The following is a 9,998-nucleotide window of genomic DNA, read 5'->3' as shown; positions in this document are numbered from 1 at the left end:
ATTCCTAAGTCTACATTTCTTGAGTTACCCAGTAAGAAGAAAGGGAAGATACTAGTTTTGGTCTCATAAGATTCAAAGACAACACAAACTCACCTCAATTAGATTTCTTCATGAAGTAGTAGTTTTAAAATATTGAAATAGCCAAGTGTGGTGGCACACACCTTTAATCCCAGCATTGGGGAGGCAGAGGCAGGCAGATCTCTGTGAGTTCAAGGCCAGTCTGGTGTCTACCTAGTGAGTTCCAGCAGCTGGGGCTACAGGGAGACCCTGTCTCAAAAAGACCAAAATAAAATAAAATAAAATAACAGAATAGAAAAACCTCTGCCTGACTCCTTTGCAGACACAAACATCTATCTGCTCTCTCAGAAAGATTTCTGCAGGAGCCATGGCCACTTTTGTGGAACTCAGTACCAAAGCTAAGATGTCCATCTTGGGCCTGGGCATGAGGAAGTCTCCCTCAGGCCTAGTCAAGGAAGCAGTGAAGGTAGACTTTGATGCTGGATATTGCCACATGACTGTGCATATCGTATTATAATGACAACAAATAGGAGAAGCCATCCAAGAGAAGATCAAAGAGAAGGTTGTAAAGTTCATTATTAGCAAGTTGTGGCCCACCTGCTTTGACCAAAAGCTGATGAAGGAGGCCTTCCAGAAGAGCCCTATGATCTGTAGCTGGTCTATCTGGACCTCTATCATATTCACTGGCCACAAGGACATCAGCCCGGGGGTGGGGGTGGAGGAGGTTATTCCCCAAAGATGATAATGGAAATGTTTTCACCAGTAAAATAAAATTTTTGGATGCCTGGGAGGTCATGGAAGAACTGGTGGATGAGGGATTAGTGAAAGCCCTGGGTGTCCTACTTCAAACACTTTCAGTTGAATGGATCTTGAACAAACCTGGACTAAAACACAAACCACTGACCAATCAGGTTGAGTACTATCCATATCTCACCCAGGACAAACTGATCCAGTACTGCCACTCAAATTGCATCACCATCACAGCCTACAACCCACTGGGATCTCCAGATAGACACTGGGCCAAGCCAGAGGACCCCTCAATACTGGAGGATCCAAAGATTAAAGTGATTGCTGCAAAGCACAAGAAAACATTAGACCAGTTTCTAATTAGGTTCCTTATCTAAAGGAAAGTGGGGTTGATCCCTGAGTCTGTGACACCCTCATGCATACATGAGAACTTTCAGGACTTTGACTTCAGGTTAAGTGATGAGGAGATGACCACTAGTCTCAGCTTCAACAGAAACTGGAGGGCCAATTTGCTGCCTGAGAGAATCAATATGGAAGTGTCCTTTAAATGTGGAATATTGAAGTTGCATCACCTGATGAGATTGCTGAGTGGACCCCCTCACAGACATGTAGGGGATGTACAAGTCACTCTCCCTGAGTCCTATTTTAACTATGGCTGTCTGACATCATGTTGTACCTGCCTTGATATAGGTAATGCTGCATTTAAATCTGGTGGGCAACAATGGATAGACTGCTCCATGGAAATGTGACTCAGAGAAGCAAACAACAATTTCTTTCACTGATCTGATCAGATCAAATGTTTGTCAAAAACCAGGAACTCTGATAAAACTAAGGCTGTAAAGAGAAAATAATAAAAATAACAGTAACGAAGATGTCCAAAAAATAATAGTATATTATAAATTGATGAAAGAGCTGCTGCATTTACATATGTAACATAAGTTTCCATATACAATATTTTAAATTTCCAGAAAATAGCATAAAATATTGAAAACACTAAACGTTATTCAAGTGTTCATCTACTGCACTGTATTTCTGATACATTTCTATCAAATCTGTCGACAGTTTTAGCAGACTTAAGCAAAAATTGTAGTTGTATTTTAGGTTTCCCATTTGGTGATGGACACTCCAGTATCATTTATTCTCCATACTTTAACTAATTGTGGTTCTCTGTAATGATCTCTACTGATTGTGTAAATGAGCTTCTTTGATTTGGGGAATGATTATTGCAGTATGGACATATGCTGAACAAATGGCCTTTACCTAACCTTGCAACCAAAAGTTAATCTTATCTTAACTTGTTTATAGTGTAAACAACTTCATTGAGCCAATTGCTCTTCTTGTGATGCGCTCAAATGACCTTAATGCCTTATGATCTTTTAGTGTCCTTGATCCTAATGTATGAATATTTGTATGTATGTTTTACATATTATAGCACAGCAAATAACGCTTTTGAGAAATTGTTATCTCTTTCTGGTTGTGCATGTGTGCTATTCTACATCAGTAAGGATCAGAAAAGGCAAAATTCTTTTCTGATAAAATAAACATCTGACTTATTTCCTGATTTCATGTCAGATACCCTATTTCAATAAAAAAAAAAGTGAACTCTGTTTAGGAGCACAATTCAGAGAAAATTCTCAAGGAATGGTTTCTCAGGAGTTTTGGTCCACTCTTAGTCTAAAACGGATGCTGAGTCAGGCTGATTTATTTAAGCATTACCAAAATGTGGTATCATGCAATCAAATGCTGTACTTTGATGAGTTGTGAAAGCTGCACTAGTATACAGTCATAAGAGTAACTATTTCAAAGGCAGTTGGATACTATATCAACTTAGCAAAATGGTAGTAGTAGGTCCTAGTATAAAGACGGGTTAGTTAGCAATGGGCACAGTTCATGCGGTTCTAATTTTATTTGACAGATTAGCTTATATAACCATTTCTCTAGATGCATGGCCCTTCCCCTTGTGCATCTAATTATAATCATATGCATATCCAATTGAACATAGCCATAAGGTGGTAAACAAGAAAAATTTGTTTTAGGACTTGTCTTATTATGTATGCCTGCTAAACCATTTCAGGCCTTCTTGTTCCTCTACCTAGACAATATAGCAGAATAGAACAGGATCTAAGTTTGACTGTTATTAGGGGATGAGAAGCTTATTCCATCTCTGAGAGAGAGATGTACATACAGCTCCAGCAGGCGAGAGTCTTGTTGCTGGTGCATTGCTCAGAGGGCTATGTGGGCACAAGTATGTGCATGTAATGGACCTAACTGCCAAGTACATCATCACTAAAAGAGTGTATGTGGATAACCCAAGCTGCATGGGGTTCCAGGTTGCTTAACTGTTCCCCATGTTTGCCTGCCTCATCAGTATTACATCGATAGCTCTTCCAATTGATTCCAGCCATTTCAAAGAGCTAGCAAATGATTTCAGAAAATATAATGAAATGAAGAGTCCCTACTTTTTTTTTTTTCATTTTCAATAGTAGAAAACATCCTGAAGAGACACGAATAGGCATTCTTTGAAGCCTCGGGGAGGAAAAGGTGAAATAAAAGTGAATAGAATAGAGGAGAGGAGTTGGAGGAAGATCACACAGCCAACACCATGCTCTGGTGTTGCAACCACAGACTACCAGATTCACATCTGCATGGAAACGTGTCATCCCTAGGAAGCAGATACTGGGAAGCAATGGCTGCAGAGAAATACTGCCAGAGGGGCCCTTCAGTTTTAACTTATATAAGATAGACAGCTCAAAGCCAACTGCTAGGAATTCCCTAAAGCTAGTCAGATTAGACAAAGAGTTTATGGAGGAAAAGTAAAATGGTTCAGTGTTACAATGAAAAGAAAATGTTAAAATTCATTGTGAATATTTTCTGATGTTACAAATAGAGCAAATATGTCATAGTTCCTTCAACTCTAATCGTTTAATTGCTGAGTAAATTATGTTGGTCTGTTTTCAGCATTTAATTTTTAAATTAGTTCTTGGCTGCAGAGTCCTTGATTACAGAACTTAATTAGCTGTGCCTGTTGAAAGGAATTACACTATATACAGGATACCAGATCACATGGAAAAGCTTAATACAAGCAATCAGAAGCATAAAGAATCTTGAGTGATGTATTCCTGAGGGTAGAACAGTGGTAAAACTGGCAAGGTGTGGAACACAAAGCTCAAAGAAGAAAGAGAAAGAATAAAATGAGACTATTTTAACAAAGAATTTGAGCAAATGAAAGTATTGAGTTGTAGAAGAATGAATTATTTAGTTGTGTTAGTTCATCAACAGAAAGAGCAAATGGCAATGTGGGTACTGCTTAATTACTAAGTTAATCAAAAGAATTTTAATTTTTTTCTTTATTTGTGATTCGTAGGTACTTTTAAAAATGAAGGTTTTACCTATAGTTGTGCAAACATGCTCTTTTTGTTTCCATTACTAAGTAATGACAGCTCCTAACTTAATATAAGCAAATTATGTAGTCTACAGTAGAGACAAAAATGGCTTTTAAACAATAGCCTATAGTGACTAAGTTCACAGAACTAATTATGTGTAGAACTTTTTTTCTCTAACAATCTTACACAAACTTTTTTTGTAAATCATAACTAAATGTAAATATCTAGCACAAAATTCAAAGAGAGCATCATCAGAAAGTTATAGTCAAGAAATTATGTAACATGAAGGTGTTTCTTCTTGAAAGACCTAGGTTGAAATAAAAGGTCAGTTACTGCAGGAAAATTGTAGATTTTGAGCACAAGGGGAGGTGAGAAGCAGATATTATTCAGAGATTTTGCTCCAATGAGTTTACAATATTGTTACTTGTGTAATGGAAGCCCTCTTTTCATGTGAAAATGAATAACACCTGATTGTATTTGGCAAAGCACTAATACATTTATTTGATGCTTGCATTGAATCAGGGATATGGGTGATTTAAAGAGCAGGTCAACTTACCTCAGCTGTGCTTCACTGGGTTTTGACTAAAAGATAATCTATTCCAATGATCAGTGTATCGAGAAGAGAGAGGAATGCTAATACCATAGGGGATGTCAGCTCTTCATAGATAATCTTCCCACACTCATCTGCCTTTTTCTCTTATCAATGAGGGAAAGTTCGTTTTGTTTAGTCTGATCTTAGAAAACTGGATGTAACATCAAAGACACTACATAAACACCTCCCAGTGAAATAAGAAAGAGGAAGGGAAAGCACATCTGAAGAAAAATGATTACATTAGGAAATGTGATGTTTATGGAGACTTGATAATGACAGAATCTAAAATAGGAAAAGAAAATGTGTTGTGAATATCATGTGAATGTCCGTTTGATCAGGTTGATAAGGGTCTTGAGCGAATAGCAATCACTTCTGGGTATAGGTATAAGAATAGTTGTATAAGTAAACTTCTCTGGTGGGACTTGAGAGCAGCATTCATCCAATGTCTAGAGGTTGTATTGAAGATGTGTCACATAGTGTTAAGCATCTCACAGACACTATTCTCTACATTGAACCAGTTCTGGCACTCTGTATTGGTCTCCATCTGTTGCTAAAAGAAGATTCTTTAAGAGAAGTGAAAGGTACAGTTGATAATCATGAGGATGCATATTTAGAATAAAGCAAGAAATGACATTGATTTGGAGATGTGGCAAATGTATGTTTTTCTTTAGGATATATGACCTCTCCAGCCATGCTTATTTGTCTGTGTTTACATAGACATAGCATATGAATTCCCTCCTATTGAGGTGATTGCATTCTTAAATTTCCCCCATTCCACTCTAGCATTTCAACTTGTGTTGTCATTAATATGTCTTGTTTAGGCAACTGTATTTCTGAGATTTAATGGATGAAATTTCCTTACCATACATATCTAGAAGACATTATCAAACAGCAGGTGCTCTGGTTCTCTGGCTCTTAAAACTTCCTGGTATCTCCTCCACAATATTCCCTGAGTTTCCGGTACAGAAATTTTATACTTTAGATGTATAAGTTGTGTCTGGGTACCTCTTGGTCACTTACTCTCTGTATCTAGAGAAGTTCCAGCTGTCTGCAATCATCTCCATCTGTTGCAGAAAGAAGCTTCTTTGATGAGGCATGAGAGGTACATTTATCTGTGGATTTAAGCATAAGTATTTAGAATGCATTTGAAATTTTATATGTACCCTAATCAGAATGACTAAAATCAAGAAAACAACTGACATTAAATGTTGTTGAGTAAGTGGGGAAAAAGATAGGGCTATTATTCACTGTTTATCAGACTGAAAACTGTAGAATACTCTCAAAATGTTGAAAGTATATGTACCATATGACCCATCTATACCACTCCTTGGCATATACTTGCTTTTCCATGATCTATTATGGGCAGGTTCTTGTGAGATCTCTTCCATCCATGCTGGAATTTTAACTGGCTTGATCTTGTACAGATCCTGTATAAGTAACCATGGTTTCTGAGAGTTAATGACTGCAAAAACCATGTCATGTCCAAAAAACAGCATTTCAGAGCACTTTTCCCCATCCTCCAGATATTTCATGCTTTTCTATCTTAAAATATATTTTAGTTTTATTATAATACTCCAACCGTTTCCATGCTTTTTAAAGATTGTATTAAAATTCTATTGCTTTTTTTGAGTGTGTGTGTGTGTGTGAGAGAGAGAGAAAGAGAGAGAGAGAGAGACAAAGACAGAGACAGAGACAGAGAGACAGAGAGGAGAAAGTGTCCTTAGATGTTTTATCATTCCTTAGCATGATTAATCTCAAAAAGCTCATTCCATTTACTACATAGGCAAAACTATGATGAATAAAATATATTTAATTTTAGTTTCTTCATAAAAGAGTATATATTATTACTCATGGAATGTGGTTAGCTTAGATGAACATTTCTCAAATCACCTCAGTGGAAATAAACCTTATTCTAAAATGAGTTTTAGCCATGAATGAAACGATATTATTTCTAGCTCAGTCTTACTGTGATGTTATAACATTTCAGAACTGCAACTCAACCCCCACTATACAAGTACATGAACAAAGACCTGAATCTTCTCCTAAACCAGAACTCTGATATTTATATTTCAAATCATGTGAATTAAACTTCTACTTAAAAAAAAAAGTCTCATGTGATGTTAGAAAGGCAGTGCTTTCAGATGTAATCAGTCTCCAAACTCCTGTTCACTTCTGGAATTACCTCCCAGATCCTATCCCTGTGGTTACCCAAGGTCTGCTCAGTTCTCCAATGCTTTATTCTAAATATGCGTTCTCATGTTTACTGATAAGCATACATTGAACCCTTCATCAAAGAAGCTTCTTTTTGCATCAGTTGGGGACTATTAACAAAATCCCCAAACTACTCAAATGCAGAGTAAGTTTCTGTGGGACTCTTAACCCTAAGTAACATACTTTAATGCAACCTCTACACTTAGAATGAACACATCTCTTAACTCCCACTAGAGTAGTTTCCTTATACAGCATGTGGTGATTAACACAGAAAGCCTGGCCAATGTGCAGAGGCAAAGTGGCTGCAGAGTGCTTATTCCTGCATAGGGCAGTTGTTTCAGACCTCTGCCTTCCAAGGCTCAGTGATCATTGTGAAAGAGGAGGCATAAAGATTGTAGGAACCAGAAGTGGTGGATGACCACAAGGAACAATCTTCCTGCCAACTGGTCAGTTACTTAAATGAACTCAAAGCAATGGTGACCATGCACAAGTCCTATTCGAAATCAAAACAGCAAAAATTTCATCATAGACATGGGGAAGTGGGTAAGAAATTCCAAGCCAAACTAAAGAAATTTTGGCAACTGATGACTGCTAGGAGGGGGAAAGACAGTGTCTTACAGGCATGAGACTCTTGGGGGCCCTGTAAATGGGTCCACACTGAAGAACATTGGGGACAGAAATCATACTCTATAGGCATATTATATATGAGTTTACTATGTTGGATAGGGGGTAGTAGGGCATGTGGGGAGAAGGGAATGGATCTAAAAGCCATCAAATTATAGTGTATGAAAATCACAATACTTCATTTAAAATGCAAAAAAAAATTCATTTCATTTCAAGGCATCAAAAATAATGAGTGTTTCTCTGCCGCTTCACAGAGAAATTATGTGGAATGCATTAGATACTGCATTATTTAAAATTCCCAGGATCAAGGTAAGATTATGGGCTCTCAGTTCATTTATTATTTCTGTATTAGCATAATCTAGTAAATAATAGTTTCACAGTAATATTTTGCTTATGAATCATAAATATTAATAATCATTCATTTAAATATCAGTAAATATTTATTAAGCAGAGGCTCTTTGCCAGATTCTTTGTTAGGTAGTTCAATAATGAAGTTTACATAGAATTTTAATTAAAAAACTAAATATGTATCAATTTATTACTCAAAAGCCTAGAAAGATAAATTTATACAAGTCATACTAACTATTAAGAAACAGATTTTTTGGTCAAAGTTATAGATATAAATTCAAATCTTTTCTATTATTCATCATTAAAAATTTTTATCACCGTAAGTGATTATGAAACCAATGTTGCCTAGTGCATCCTCTTTTGAAAGGATTCATATTCCACTGTGTAATTAATGATAGAAGAAAATGGTTCTCAGGATTTTAATAAGGACAAATATGGTTTGTCAAGCCAATTGGGGAACACATATACTAGAAGCCATAAGAACAGCATACAGATAGTGGAATGGGTACACAGATGTGGGAGGGAACCCGAATGTGATCAAAATACATTGCATGAAATTCTCAAAGAATCACTAAAAATATTCCAGGATTCAGTGGATGAACAAACACCAAGGGACGTCTGGAGACACAAACTTGAATCCATAGACATTAACATATATGACAGAAATTTTATAATCTTCTAGGGGGCTATGAAGTGGGTGAAGACAAAGGCGGTGGTCTTAATTTATTAATATGTATTGTATGAAATGTACAAAATTCAATAAAAATGTATATTGTATTTAAAAAATCAAAAACTTTTAACACTTTAAAATTTTTTTAGAAAGTACAAAAGAACAAGGTTAAAACAAGACCCAGTACGTTTTATTTAGCAAACAAAACATACACTGTTTTGTTTTTTCATCTAGTCTCTATTTTTAAATGATATAGGCATGTATGTTAAGCGGGCCTAACTTCTTCTAGTCTTATTTTTTCTTATGTTTTTAAGACAGGCTCTCCCTGTTGTCACAATCACCCTAGAATTGGAGATGTAGACTAGGATGGCCTCAATATTACCTCAATATTATAGAAATTTGTCTGCCTCTCTCTCTCTTGAGTCCTGGGAAGCATGCACCACCGCATCCAGTCCTAGTCTAACTTACAATTTTAATATTAATTCTTTATCTCTTTATGCCTCAGTTGGCCAACACCACACATTTATAACTAATATGCTAACATATTCACTACTTACTCATAGGGCTCTCTGTAGTTTCTTACAACTCAGTAACAGAAATCAGTAATTAATTTCTGTGTATGGTGTTGGCATCTATCTTCATCTGAACATCCTGCATCAACATTATTGGTACAAATATTAAACAACATATAAATTTTCTCAGTACGAAATTTGTAGAGCACAGCATAGGCATTCACCATATTTCCTTTAAGATAAAGTTCCTGTAGCCATTTAGAGTGCATTTGTTATTTTCTTGATTCAAATTCTATGAACCTTGAGAGAACTGAAGAATCTAAGCCATGTGCCAGCTAAGATCAGAGGATGGTGGAATCAAGCATAATAATAATGTGCCTAAACATAGAGCAATTAGATATTGGCAAGCTCAAGAACCAAATATTTAAAAGACGAACTGTTGATCTGAGCCAATGCATTCTTCAACACGTGGAAAGCACACCTGTGGTTTGTTAGCAAATTCTTAGCCAAGAAGACAGAGCACAAAGCAGCATTATTTCTTTTTGAAAATGTATTGCCTGTATATCTTCATGTGTTTATTTGGTATAATACATTTTAAGGAGCCAGGAATTGACTTAAAATAAGCATAGTTATTTTAAACATATACAGATTTTAAAATAATCATTGAAAATTATATTTACTAAGATTATTTTTGCAATTGTCCATTTTATTTCAAGTGTAGAAAAATCATTAATATTTTTGAAATCAGAACCATTTATGATACAAGATTCAAGCTGTTAAACTTTATGCAACTTAAGAAATACTGATCAGTTTGTCTGCAAAACTGCTGCAGAAAGAAACATTTATTGGTTTTCAGGATTTTTAAAACATTTAACATAAAGTCAATAAAACCA

At 35.9% G+C, this 9,998-nt stretch overlaps 1 pseudogene; it reads left to right on the top strand.

The window, feature by feature from the left end:
• Positions 1-385: 385 nt before the first annotated feature.
• On the top strand, positions 386-1,514 carry LOC103736184 (annotated as a pseudogene).
• Positions 1,515-9,998: the final 8,484 nt, after the last annotated feature.

Source organism: Nannospalax galili, unplaced genomic scaffold (assembly GCF_000622305.1).
Source record: "Nannospalax galili isolate Female #2095 unplaced genomic scaffold, S.galili_v1.0 scaffold115, whole genome shotgun sequence".
Classification (NCBI taxonomy): Eukaryota; Metazoa; Chordata; class Mammalia; order Rodentia; family Spalacidae; genus Nannospalax; species Nannospalax galili.
The sequence above is the reverse complement of the archived record's forward strand: the minus strand, read 5'-3'. Positions and strand labels throughout refer to the sequence as shown.